At 49.5% G+C, this 13,522-nt stretch overlaps 1 protein-coding gene and 1 long non-coding RNA gene across 12 annotated transcripts in view; one reads left to right on the plus strand and one right to left on the minus strand.

The window, feature by feature from the left end:
* LOC147115177 (fer-1-like protein 6) overlaps positions 1 to 13,522 on the plus strand; it is a 904,394-nt gene that overhangs the window by 495,453 nt on the left and 395,419 nt on the right. The window lies entirely within an intron of this gene.
* Positions 1 to 13,522, minus strand: part of LOC147115182 (uncharacterized) — a 75,336-nt gene that overhangs the window by 5,650 nt on the left and 56,164 nt on the right. For 6 of the 11 annotated variants that reach the window (XR_015079077.1, XR_015079082.1, XR_015079081.1 and 3 more), the window contains 3 exons: positions 3,794 to 3,852; positions 1,780 to 1,831; positions 604 to 735 (listed from right to left, as the gene is read on the minus strand). This is a non-coding gene — a long non-coding RNA (uncharacterized LOC147115182). Of the gene's footprint in view, positions 1 to 603; positions 736 to 1,779; positions 1,832 to 3,793; positions 3,853 to 3,983; positions 4,243 to 13,522 lie in introns of all 11 variants that reach the window. The other 5 variants (XR_015079074.1, XR_015079072.1, XR_015079075.1 and 2 more) reach the window with 1 other exon arrangement.

Below are 13,522 nucleotides of genomic sequence, written 5' to 3' on the forward strand. Positions count from 1 at the left end.
CTATTGAGTAAGCCAATCATCTTGGTAACAAGATGATCAGACATGAGTAAGTAAATCATCTTGGTAACAAGATTCAGACAGAACCTCCTGACAGAATATATGATTAACTAACCTTGTCTGGAGATATTTCTGTCCTGCTGACCTTTTGATTGTCCTTGTGCAAACTAAAATGATACAATACCATTACACGTGATTTATGGAACGCTTGCTTGTTTGAGTGTATAAATATGCTGCATTCGCTGATGTCCTTGAGAGATGTTGGCCTAGCCTTTGTCCAGGCAGCTCTCTCCTTGTGCAAGTAAAAATTAAACTAACAATCTGACGGTACTGCTTGTGTTTTAGAGTCTTACTCGGAGTCGAGATTTCGACAATGCACTGCCCAGTTCTTGTTGAATTTGCCATCAGGGTCTTAAAACAACCATTCGGTCCTTGATTAGCATATTAAAGAGCCTATCACCTGTTTCAGGTGGACACAGCGGGCACCTGGACGTCTCTGGCTGTCATATTGGCTGCCGTTGCACTTTATGGGAGGATGAGTCGCAGGGAGATGGCGAGGACCAGAATTAGTTATGCATTACTACAGCAAGATTATTTAGTAGTTACCTCATTGAAGGATGGACAGTTAGTCGATTTCTGTGTCGATGTCAGCTTCCTCTTACCATCAATTTCTACTTGCACCACTGGATCAATCTCCACTCTAGCCAATTGGCAGGCTTCATATACAGTTAGAATGATCTTCACAAAACAGGAAACAAGATGGATTTGAGGAGCAATAGATAATGATGCCTTCGAGCTATTGTTTAAATATAACTATTGTGGAATGACTATGCTGTTTATTTGCAGGCAGCTACAGAACATAAGAAAGCAAGCAGTGAGAAAAGGCCATCCACCCCTCAATATCCCACAGTTTTCCTCCAAGATCATTCTTTAGAACCGCCAGTCACTACACATCAATGGCGTGCTGCACACTCCATGTTGAATCTGGAGAAGCTCTGCAGTCTTGCTGCTGATTCGCAGGGCTGCAGAGGATTGGGCAGCAGAGGGAACATTTACTCATTGCCGGCACTACAAGATACCCTCTACTGCTGCCAATCTCGGAACAAAACTAAATACATTCTTATAAAAGGTGGACTCAAACGAGAGCAGGTCGTACCAGTGGCCAATGCAAGCCAAACTCATTTGAGGTGATTTCAGGGGAGTGTTATTCTATTGCCAGCTAAATATCCTGATATCAAAATACCCAACACCCACTACATCAGTTTGTATAAGTATAGCAAGAAATCCAGTGGGGTAAAGTTTTGCTTCAGTGTCCCCAGTGCAGAGCTTTGTGTGCTGGCATCTAGATCAGAAAACTGGGGCTTGTACTGCTCATGATGCTGCAATAAGCGCTCCTGAGGTGTGAAACTCTGCATCGGGGCACTGAAGAAGCAAATTTTCACCATTGTGCTAATGCAGAATCTTTCAAATGCCATGTAAGCACAACGCAGGCTGCACCAATACACAAGGCAGTGCAAAACACTCAAAAATAAAATTCAAATTTTGAAATGTCACCAGAAAGTGGGGAAATTTCCACTCTTCAAAGCTTAGGTAACAGATTTATTTACCAAAACAAAATAAAAAGTCCGTCTTTAAAAATATTGGTGGTTGCACAGGATTTAAATCACGCTTCCCCGATAAATGTGATCTTGTCATTGAGGAGGTGTGGGCGCTACCAGCCTAACCTAACCCTTCAACTACTTCATTGTCCAACATCACTTCAGACATGAGGCTGTGTGTTACCTGTTGAGGTTGGAAGATACTTTGGTCTCTGTTTGACGCAATCTTTAATCATCTGGAGAGAAAAAGACAGAAGACAAATCTCTGTAAATTCAGTTTACATTACTGGTAAATTTTCTCGTCTTGGAACTAAACTTAATTATTTTGTGTAAGTGCTGCTTGAATTAAACTACAGTAAAAAGCTGATTTCCACCTTTAACAGCAGTGGTATTACAGTACTCATAATCTGAGGACACGCACCTGAGAGTAAGACTACAGGATGCTGTCAACATTTATAGTGATTTATAGCATTTATGGAGAAAATACAAACTCTTCAAGACATTTGGAACTGAAACAGATCCTGTATTTGGGTCTGTTATCCAGAATTGCATTCTTTATTGATAAGCTATGCAAAAGAGGGTGGTTTTCCTTATTTTTGCAGTTTTCTATTTGAATGTGCCCACAATTCAAAATTATGAGAGGTTTTGACAGAGTAGATAAGGAGAAACTGTTTCCACTGGCAGGAGGGTTGGTAGCCAGAGGAAACAGATTTAAGATAATTGGCAAAATAACCAGAGGGGAGATGAGAACTTTTATGTACCAAGTTGTTATGATCTGGTGCACTGCCTGAAAGCTTGTTGGAAGCCAATTCAATAGTAACATTAAAAAGGGAATTGGTATATACCTGAAAAGGAAAAACTTGCAGCACTGCGGGGAAAGAGTGGGACTAATTGGATAGCTCTTTCAAAGAGCTGGCACAGGCACGATGAGCCGAATGGTCTCCTTCTGTGCTGTATCATTCTATGATTCTATGATGTTATAATTGATTAATCTCTTAGCACTAACTGTATATTCCCATTTGCAGGCCTCTCTCACACATTTTGGTACGACGTGCTACATGCAGTGTCAGCAGGTTGGACCTGCAGGTGAAGTTAGGAAGGGTCAGACAGTAACACGTAAGAAATGGCAGCACTGTCTCTGGCTGGAAATCACATCAGAGAACGCGAGGACTGTGCTCTCATGTAACGCCTGCTGAAAGGCTCAGTGGGTTCCAGGATTAAAGCAGCGGTATGAAAGAAGGAAGAAAAAAATGAGAGAAAGAAAGAAAATCCTGACTGGTACTCTTTCCACGTACCTGTGCCTGTGTTTTATTATGCAAATGAAAAATTAGCTATAAAGGTGTCATTAAAAATAACAAATTTAAACTGCTTGATTTCTTTAACTTGAGATCTGCTCCATCCACGTCTTGGGGAACGGTTAAACACCAATGAACCCTCATGTATAATTCCCTTGAGTTCATAGAATCATAGACATTGGATCAGACGAGGCAATTTGATCCAGGGCCTGTGCCTGTGCTCACTCCACGACTGGCGCTATCAGCTTGGGACAACCCCCTAAGGGTGGAGCAGAACTTCTACCCATCCCATGGATGCATCCCTGATCCCTTATCTTTGGCAGGCGCCCTCACCATTTATGGCCCGACTGGAGTGCCCCGCCCCCCTCAGCGGGGAGAAAGAGGCGGGGGAAGGATATCACTGCAGCACCTTACCGTAGGATAAGTAGGGCCACTCTGCCAGCCAAGGCTTGTTTCAGATTTTTTTTTTAAGTCTAATTTTAAACCTGGGTTGGGGTCGAGTGGGATCAGACCCGGTCAAAAAAATATATTTTCCCACCCGACCCACCACCGAACATGCCCGCTGCCCACCCGCCCCCCCGAAAAATTCCCCCATTACTTCAGAGACCAAAAAAAATCAGCAATATATCAAGATTTCAACAAACGCAGAGAAACCTGTTCAAATTGTGAATTTGGATGACCTCCTGCCGGACATTGCCTCTCCTTTCTATTTTTTATTTTGCACTTTATAGACACACCCATTTTTCTACTCTTCAAAGAAAAATGTCTTTTTAAACCATACTAGGAAATGGAAATATTTCATCTGCGATATACCCAGTAATTTGCGTGTAAACGTGTCGTATTCCAATATTGCAGAACATGTTTCACTTAATTTGTCAAGAGGACAGTTTCCATTTTTCTTACCTGCAGCATCTAAAGCAAAGAGGGATTTTGTTAGTTTCAGCTGTCCTTTTACTAGATCTCTAAAAGAACAGGAGTAAGATAAATAGATTAATAGACTACCACCATTCGGCTTTCGAGGTATTTTCAGGGTCTGCCCCTCCCCCATTAAATGCAGTGAAGTAGACTCCGTGTCACAGGAGCAGAATAATACCTCTTCAGTTCAAATTCATTTTAATTATCCATTTGATTTTCTTGGCGATAGATTCATCCATAAAATTTCTTGCAGTCAAACGATTCCGTGACTTTTACAGCAGCCGAATGTATCTGTAACATCCAAGTCCAGCTGGTGTAGTGAGGCCAGTGCAGCTGTTCATTTAGTTCCATGCAGTTGTCCACCTGAGGACCTTTGTGACTTACTGGGTTTTGTGTGCTCAAGTTTTCTGGTTTCAACTAAGCATACCAGACGGTTTCTTAAAAAAAAATAAGATAGAAACTTCAAAGATGTCAGGATCTAAATGCTAGGTGCATCTGAAATATCCTCTCTATTGCAGTTCACATGAACATATAATTGAAAACATTTAGCAAAACTGCAAACAGGCTAATTAGAAGAGAGGCATAAACCAACAGTGCTGCTTAGAAAAGGAGGGGCTATATCTATTCAATAATATTTGTGTTTTATGTTTTTTCACCACCACGTATCCCACTCCACTGAGCAGGATGGACAGATTCAAGACAGGCAGCAACCTGTGACCTTATGGATGGAAGGCAAACATTCTATTTGCATTGTATTTTAAACAGTATAAATCCTCTTCATTCTCATTGTGTTGAAATCAAAACAGATCACACCATTTCAAGGGAACGGTAGCGGAGTGGTAATGTCACTGTGCTAGTAATCCAGAGGCCGGGACTAATGATCTAGAGATGGGAGTTCAAATCCCACCAGCTGGGGAATTTAAATTCAGTTAATTAAATAAATTTGGAATAATTACTAGTATCAGTAATGGTAACCAGGAAACTATCGGATTTTCATAAAACCCATTTGGTTCACTAATGTCCCTTCAGGGAAGGAAATCTGCTGTCCTTACCTGGTCTGGCCTATATGTGACTCCAGACCCACAGCAATGTGGTTGACTCTTAACTGCCCTCTGAAATGGCCTAGCAAGCGACTCAGTTGTAACAAACCGCTATGAAACACAATAATAAAAATGAAACCGGACGGACCACCCGGCATCGACCTTGGCAACGGTACACCCTGCAAAGTCCTCCTCACCAACATCTGGGGACTTGTGCCAAAATTGGGAGAGCTGTCACACAGACGAGTCAAGCAACAGCCTGACATAGTCATACAGGTAGACTATCCTTTATCCGAAATCCTCGGGACCAGCCGTGTTTCGGTTTTCGGAGAATTTCGGATTTCGGAAGGTGGGTCGGCGGGGGTCCGCGGGGGGGTCGGCGGGGGGTCGTGCGCACGACTTACGCTGATGCGCAGCGTAAGTCGTGCGCACGACCCCCCCCCCGCGGACCCCCGCCAGCCCCGACCCCCGCCGACCCCCCCGCGGACCCCGACCCCCGCCGACTTACGGTTGGGGTCGGCGGGGGTCGGGGCCGGCGGGGGTCGGGGCCGGCGGGGGTCCGCGGGGGGTCGTGTGCACGACTTACGCTGACGCTCAGCGTAAGTCGGCGGGGGTCCGCGGGGGGTCGTGCGCACGACTTACGCTGGACTTACGCTGAACGAAAAAACCTTCGGTTTTTAGAGGGTTTCGGTTTTCGGAAGTTCGGATAAAGGGTAGTCTACCTGTACTCACAGAATCATACCTTTCAGCCAAAGTCCCAAACTCCTCCATCACCATCCCTGGGTATGCCCTGTCCCACCAGGGGTGGTGGTATACAGTCGGGAAGGAGTGGCCCTGGGCATCCTCAACATTGACTCCGGACCCCATGAAGTCTCATAGCTTCAGGTCAAGCATGGGCAAGGAAACCTCCTGCTGATTACCACCTACCGCCCTCCCTCAGCTGATGAATCAGTACTCCTCCATGTTGAACACCACTTGGAAGAAGCACTGAGAGTAGCAAGGGCACAGAATGTACTCTGGGTGGGGGACTTCAATGTCCATCACCAAAAGTGGCTCGGTAGCACCACTACTGGCTGAGTCCTGAAGGACGTAACTGCCGGTCTGGACCTGTGACAGGTGGTGAGAGCCAACACAAGGGAAAAACCTACTTGACCTCGTCCTCACCAATCTTCCTGTCGCAGATGCATCTGTCCATGACAGTATTGGTAGCAGTGACCACCGCACAGTCATTGTGGAGACGAAGTCCTATTTTCACACTGAGGACACCCTCCATCGTGTTGTGTGGCACTACCACCGTGCTAAATAGGATAGATTCAGAACAGATCTAGCAGCTCAAAACTGGGCATCCATGAGGCACTGTGGGCCATCAGCAGCAACAGAATTGTATTCCACCACAATCTGTAACCTCATGGCCCGGCATATAACTCACTCTACCATTACCATCAAGCCAGGGGACCAACCCTGGTTCAATAAGGAGTATAGAAGAGCACGCCAGGAGCAGCACCAGGTGTATCTAAAAATGAGGTGCCAACCTGGGGAAGCTGCAACACAGGACTACATGCATGCTAATAAGTGGAAGCAGCATGCTATAGACAGGGCTAAGCGATCCCACAATCAACGGATCAGATCAAAGCTCTGCAGTCCTTCCACATCCAGTCGTGAATGGTGGTGGACCATTAAACAACTAACAGGAGGAGGAGGCTCCATGAATATCCCCATCCTCAATGATGGCGGAGCCCAGCACGTGAGTGCAAAAGACAAGGCTGAAGCGTTTACAACCATCTTCAGCCAGAAGTGCCGAGTGGATGATCCATATCGGCCTACTCCTGAGGTCCCCACCTCCACAGAAGCCATTCTTCAGCCAATTCGATTCACTCCACATGATATCAAGAAATGGCTGAGCACACTGGATACAGCAAAGGCTATGGGCCCTGACAACATACCGGCTGTCATGCTGAAGACTTGTGCTCCAGAACTAGCCGCTCCTCTAACCAAGCTGTTCCAGTACAGCTACAACACTGGCATCTATCTGACAATGTGGGAAACTGCCCAGGTATGTCCTGTCCACAAAAAGCAGGACAAATCCAACCCGGCCAATTACTGCCCCATCAGTCTACTCTCAATCATCAGCAAAGTGATGAAAGGTGTCATCGACAGTGCTATCAAGTGGCACTTACTCACCAATAACCTGCTCACTGATGCCCAGTTTGGGTTCCGCCAAGACCACTCGGCTCCTGACCTCATTACAGCCTTGGTCCAAACATGGACAAAGGAGCTGAATTCTTCGGGACACAATCCCAGTGGTTACACCAAGATCACACTCGCTGATGCCTCCCAGCACTGACCTCATTGGAATTTGCAGGGCCAGTGGGTGGGCACCTAATTGGCATGAAGCAGGCAGGTGCAAGCGCTACTACAAGCATATCTCTGTCACCTGCTACCCACTATAGCCAGAATCTTCAATGGCCAGCCTTCACTAGGCCCCACCTACCCCGACCAGGTTCTTCTTGACCTCTTGAGCAAGGAGGCCAATCTTGATGAATTGTTTTAAATTTTGGATATCTTTGCGGGTCCGGGCATATGTGCCCACATGGATGCACGCACTCATCACCTCACTAGACATCCCATCCTCCACTGATACATTGGGTCCTTGTGATGAAATATTCCATTCATCACTGCCTGCGACTGTGGTCGGTTTCAGTTTCATTTCCCTTCCCCCAGTTCCGTTTCCTCACCATTGTATTGTATATTGGAATGTGTTGTGTGTAGGGCTCCGCCCATACCTGGCCCCTATGTAAGCAAGCTCAGTCTGGCCTCATATCCAGTACTGCAGCCCTCCGGATGGAAGATACCTCTCTCCACTACGTGTTACCTTCTAAGTTAATAAAAGCCTTGTTTTGTTTCGCTAACATCGAGTCTCGGAATTATTGAGGCACAACAATTTTATTAACTTATTTTTCAACACAATGGATCAACTCCTGAAACCCGAACGTTTGGATTTGGATCAGCATGCTCCGGACGCATCAGCACGCTTCGGACACTGGTTTATGTGTATGGAATTCTTCCTGGACAATTCCGCAGCCGTCAAAGACGCTACGGACGCTGCGAGTATGAAACTCGGAATTCTGCGGAATTGGGTAAACCACCGGGTTTACCCCCTCATCCAAGACGCCGACACGTACCTGGCCGCCTGCGACATCTTAAAGGCGCATTACCAGCAGCCTACGAATGAGGTGTATGCTAGGCATCTGCTCGCTACTCGCGCACAGCGACCTGGGGAATCGGTGGAGGAGTTCCTAGGCACCCTGAAAATGCTTGGCAAAGACTGCAAGTGCCGAGATGTAAAAGCCGCAGTGTACACTGACGAGCTTGTTCGCGATGCCCTTATCACAGGCCTCAGCTCCACTTACATCCGGCAAAGACTGCTGGAAAAAACGGGATTGGACCTGAAACAGGCTGCGGACACCGCGCAATCCCTGGATGTGGCCCAGAGAAACTCGGACGCCTACTCTTCAGCCCGCGCCGTCCACGCCGCCACGTGTGCACCAAGGGCGCCGCCATCTTGGAAGGCATCTTCCCCGCCCGGCAGCCCGACACCGTCGGGGCCCTGCTCTCCCCCCAGAAGCCCTACGACAGCCGCGACGCGTCGGGGACCCAACTGCTACTTCTGCGGGCAGCCAAAGCACACCAGAAACCTGTGCCCGGCGAAAGGCACCACCTGCTTTAAGTGCGGTAAGAAGGGGCACTTCGGGAAGGTGTGCAGAGGGAACCCCGCCGGAAAACCAACCGCCGGAAAACCCGCCGCGTGCGCGCCGTGGGAGCGGCCATCTTGGACGCCATCTTGCCCGACCTCGTGGGGTCCGCCATCTTATGAGCAGACAGCGTGGACGCCATCTTGTCTCGATCAGGGCCCTACAGTGGCATCGGTCACAGTGGACCAGACCAGGCCGCACCCGCTATCCAAATCAATGGTGGACATCGAGGTAAACGGGTGCAGGGTTAAATGTTTAATTGACAGTGGAAGCACGGAGAGTTTTATCCACCCTGAACTGGCACAACAACTCTCCCTAAAGGTGGTCCCTACTCAGGGTACCATCTCTATGGCTGACAAAACCCAGACATCGACCATTCTGGGTTACTGCACGGTACAATTGTCCGTTAACGGAACTGTATATGATAATTTTAAAGTATTAATCATGAAGAATCTATGTGCGAGCGTGATCTTGGGCCTGGATTTCCAGTGCAACCACCAAAGCATCACGCTCAAGTACGGTGGGTCCCAGCCGCCCCTCACAGTGTGCGGTCTGGCTACCCTGAAGGTAAAGCCGCCTTCGCTATTCGCGAACCTTACCCCTAACTGCCGGCCAATAGCGACCAAAAGCAGGAGGTACAGCTGGGAGGACAGGCGGTTTATCGTGACCGAGGTAGACAGGCTCCTGAAAGAGCGCATTATTGAACGCAGCAACAGCCCGTGGCGCGCCCAAGTGGTAGTGGTAAGGGGTAGCGAGAAGAAACGGATGGTGATCGACTATAGTCAAACGATCAACAGGTACACCCAACTAGACGCCTACCCGCTACCCCGCATATCAGAAATGGTGAACCAAATCGCCCAATACCGGGTGTTCTCCACCATCGACCTTAAGTCAGCGTACCACCAGCTCCCTATCAGACCAGAGGACCGCCCGTACACCGCCTTCGAGGCGAACGGACGCCTCTACCAATTCCTCAGAGTCCCCTTTGGGGTGACGAATGGGGTCTCGGTCTTCCAGAGGGAGATGGACCGCATGGTCGATGACCACCACTTGCAGGCAACCTTCCCCTACCTCGACAACGTCACCATCTGCGGTCACAACCAGCAGGATCACGACTCGAACCTCGAGAGGTTCCTGGAAACCGCACAAAAACTCAACCTCACCTACAACGAGGACAAGTGCGTTTTCAACACCACGCGCCTCTGCATACTAGGCAGCGTGGTGGAGAATGGGGAAATCAGACCAGACCCCGACCGATTGCACCCCCTACGGGAGCTGCCCCTGCCCAACACTCCCAAAGCCCTGAAAAGGTGCCTGGGGTTATTTTCCTATTATTCCCAATGGGTCCCCAACTACTCCGACAAAGCCCGCCCCCTCTTGAAAGCATCCTCTTTTCCGCTCTCTGCTGAGGCCCACGCCGCCTTCAAAAGCATTAAGCAGGATATTGAGCGGGCCACGCTACAGGCAGTGGACGAGAACACTCCATTTCAAGTGGAAAGTGATGCGTCTGACTTCGCCTTGGCGGCCACCCTCAACCAGGCGGGGCGGCCCATAGCTTTCTTCTCGAGGACCCTCCAAGGGCCCGAGATCAGACACTCCTCCGTGGAAAAGGAGGCCCAAGCCATCGTGGAGGCAGTGCGCCACTGGCGCCACTACCTAGCCGGCAAACGCTTCACCCTACTTACCGACCAGCGGTCGGTAGCGTTTATGTTCAATAATAAACAGAGGGGGAAGATTAAAAATGATAAGATTCTTAGGTGGCGGATCGAGCTCTCCACCTTCGAGTATGACATCATTTACCGGCCAGGGGCCCTTAACGAATCCCCTGACGCCCTCTCACGAGGGATGTGTGCCAGCGCCACCGGGGATCGGCTACAGACCCTCCACAATGACCTCTGCCACCCAGGGGTCACGCGGCTGTTCCACTTCATAAAGTCCCGTAACTTACCCTACTCGATTGAGGAAGTTCGGTCTCTGACCAGGAACTGCCGCACTTGCGCTGAGTGCAAGCCTCGGTTCTACCGCCCAGATAGAGCCCACTTAATCAAAGCCACACGGCCCTTTGAGCGGCTCAGCTTAGATTTCAAGGGCCCCCTCCCGTCCGTCGACCGCAATGTTTACTTCCTGAACATTGTGGACGAATACTCCCGGTTCCCATTCACCTTCCCCTGCCCAGACATGACCAGCGCCACGGTCATTAAATGCCTCAACAGCCTGTTCGGTATGCCGAGCTACATCCATACGGATAGGGGGGCGTCCTTCATGAGTGAAGAGCTACGCCAGTACATGCTGTCCAGGGGGATCGCCACGAGCCGTACCACCAGCTACAACCCCCGGGGTAACGGCCAAGTGGAGCGAGAGAACGGGACAGTATGGAAAGCAGTCACTCTAGCTCTAAGGACCAAGGGCCTCCCTTTCTCCCGCTGGCAGGAAGTCCTCTCGGATGTGCTCCATTCGATACGGTCGCTATTGTGTACTGCCACTAATGCCACGCCTCATGAACGAATGTTTGTCTTTCCCCGGAAATCCACCTCAGGCGTATCCATGCCGTCATGGCTCTCCACCCCAGGTCCGGTATTCGTGCGAAGGCATGTGAGGGGCCACAAGACGGACCCTCTCGTGGAGCCAGTGTACCTACTCCACGCCAACCCCCAATACGCATATGTCCGGCACGCCGACGGAAGGGAGGACACCGTGTCCATAAAAGACGTCGCCCCAGCCGGTAACGACAACAACCACGGCGATAGCAGCGACAACGATCGCAGCAACTCTTACCCACCCACTACTCTTTCATCACCCCCGGAAGAACATCGACCAACGGCACCCCCACCAACTACCCCTTCAACAACCCTGGCGGCACCCCCGGCAGAGACCCAGGAGGCTACCGGGGACACCCAGCCGACACCCGCGGCACCGCAACAGCCACGTCGGTCGCAGAGGACTATCAAACCCCCGAACAGACTAAATCTATCGAAGGGGTGAATGTGATGAAATATTCCATTCATCACTGCCTGTGACTGTGGTCGGTTTCAGTTTCATTTCCCTTCCCCCAGTTCCGTTTCCTCACCATTGTATTGTATATTGGAATGTGTTGTGTGTAGGGCTCCGCCCATACCTGGCCCCTATGTAAGCAAGCTCAGTCTGGCCTCATATCCAGTACTGCAGCCCTCCGGATGGAAGATACCTCTCTCCACTATGTGTTACCTTCTAAGTTAATAAAAGCCTTGTTTTATTTCGCTAACATCGAGTCTCGGAATTATTGAGGCACATCAGTCCTGACTTAGCCAAAAGTAATTAGCACTCCCGGCATAGGGATTCTCTACTCCTGGTTCAACCCTTTGCCATCATTTGCATTGTAAGGGGTGGACCAAGGTTGCACTCCGAACAAGGCAAATAGGAAACTCCCAGAAAGGGCGGAGACCTGGTACAAGTTATGGTGGAAGACTAGTGGAACACCCAAATCAAATCAAATCAACTTTTATTGTCATTGTTAGTGCACAAGTGCAGTACAACGAAATGTAGGCTTGAATTTTGGCCCTTACTTCTTGATTTATTTCCTCACTTACTTTTACCAACTGTTGGCTTCCTGTCCTATGAGCCGTGTCTCTTTCCTCTAGGTGTCTCAATTAAAAAGTTAGATGGTCCTGGGAATATGTGCCGTACCGGGTTGGAGCTCTGTCACACCCAACGTGAAGGCCAAGCACTGTAGGTCTGCATTTCTAATTTCTGCATCGAATTTCTAGGCCCTTGCTGTTGCCAATTCCTGTTCTTGGAATGGCAGCAAGCATTCTGTGAGAGGGGCCTAGAAGCTACTTCTGATCAGCCTCTGATGCGCAGCCTGAGAAGAGCCGCTCGCGTAGAAGTTCAGGCCAGCAGCCATCTTCTCAGCCACCGACAGAGATGTCCTGCACCTTATCTGAGGCTGCAGATCTGGCTGAAGCAGCTGGCACAGCTCAGTCACCACCTCCTTTCAAATCGCAGCCTTCTAACACACTGCTCCTCCGGCATGTTCATGTAGGAAAACTGCTGTCGGATAACCCTGCCAGCGTAAGGTCTGCTGTGGCGACGTCTGTTGGCCCTCCTCCATCTGGCCATGCCCGCCCCCCTCTCCCTGCATCTCAGTGCCCTTTCCAGATGATTCAGCAGCAGGACGTTCCCCTCCAATGCAGCCCACAGGAAGGTTCCTCGTTGTCAAGGCTCACCAACAGCAAGGTGATGGTCAGAAGGCTGAAGATCATCTGCCTGCACTGGCTCAGTGGTCAAATGGCTCTCAGTGTGCAGCTCAGCAACTCTTTGCAGCTCTCGAGGAAGTTGTGATCCAAAAATGGCTGCTGCTTTTAAACCACACCAGTCCCCTTTAAATAACGCTCCTCCAGCCCGAGAGCGACTTGGTAAGGCCCAGGTAAGCTGTCACTATTAGCGCCAGGCGCTACGGAGGGGGGCGCCACTGAATTTCCGGTCTGGGGCACCCAAAAGGCGTTGCACACTCAAATGACGTCATAATCAGCCTGCGCCCATGAGCGGGCGCTAAGATTTAGCGCCAGCGCTAAATGCATGCTCAATATGGGGCGAGGTGCTAGGCGCCTTGCGCCCGCCCGGAAATTGGCTTGCGCCCCACTTCTCGGCCTCTTTAGGCGTTAATCGGTAGCGCTATCAACCGAATTTCTCCCCCTTTGTGTCTCAATGCGAGGAGCATTCGTAATAAGGTGGATGAATTAGCAGCGCAAATAGAGGTAGATGAATATATGATATGATTGGGATTACGGAAACATGGCTCCAGGGTGACCTCGGCTGGGAACTCAACATACAGGGGTATTCAATATTCAGGAAAGATAGGCAAAAAGGAAAAGGAGGTGGGGTAGCATTGCTGGTTAAAGAAGGGATTAACACAATTGTAAGGAAAGATATTGGCTCTGATGATGTGG

This window comes from Somniosus microcephalus, chromosome 7, assembly GCF_052327205.1.
Source record: "Somniosus microcephalus isolate GS21.2 chromosome 7, FLI_Smic_1.0, whole genome shotgun sequence".
NCBI classification, from domain to species: Eukaryota; Metazoa; Chordata; class Chondrichthyes; order Squaliformes; family Somniosidae; genus Somniosus; species Somniosus microcephalus.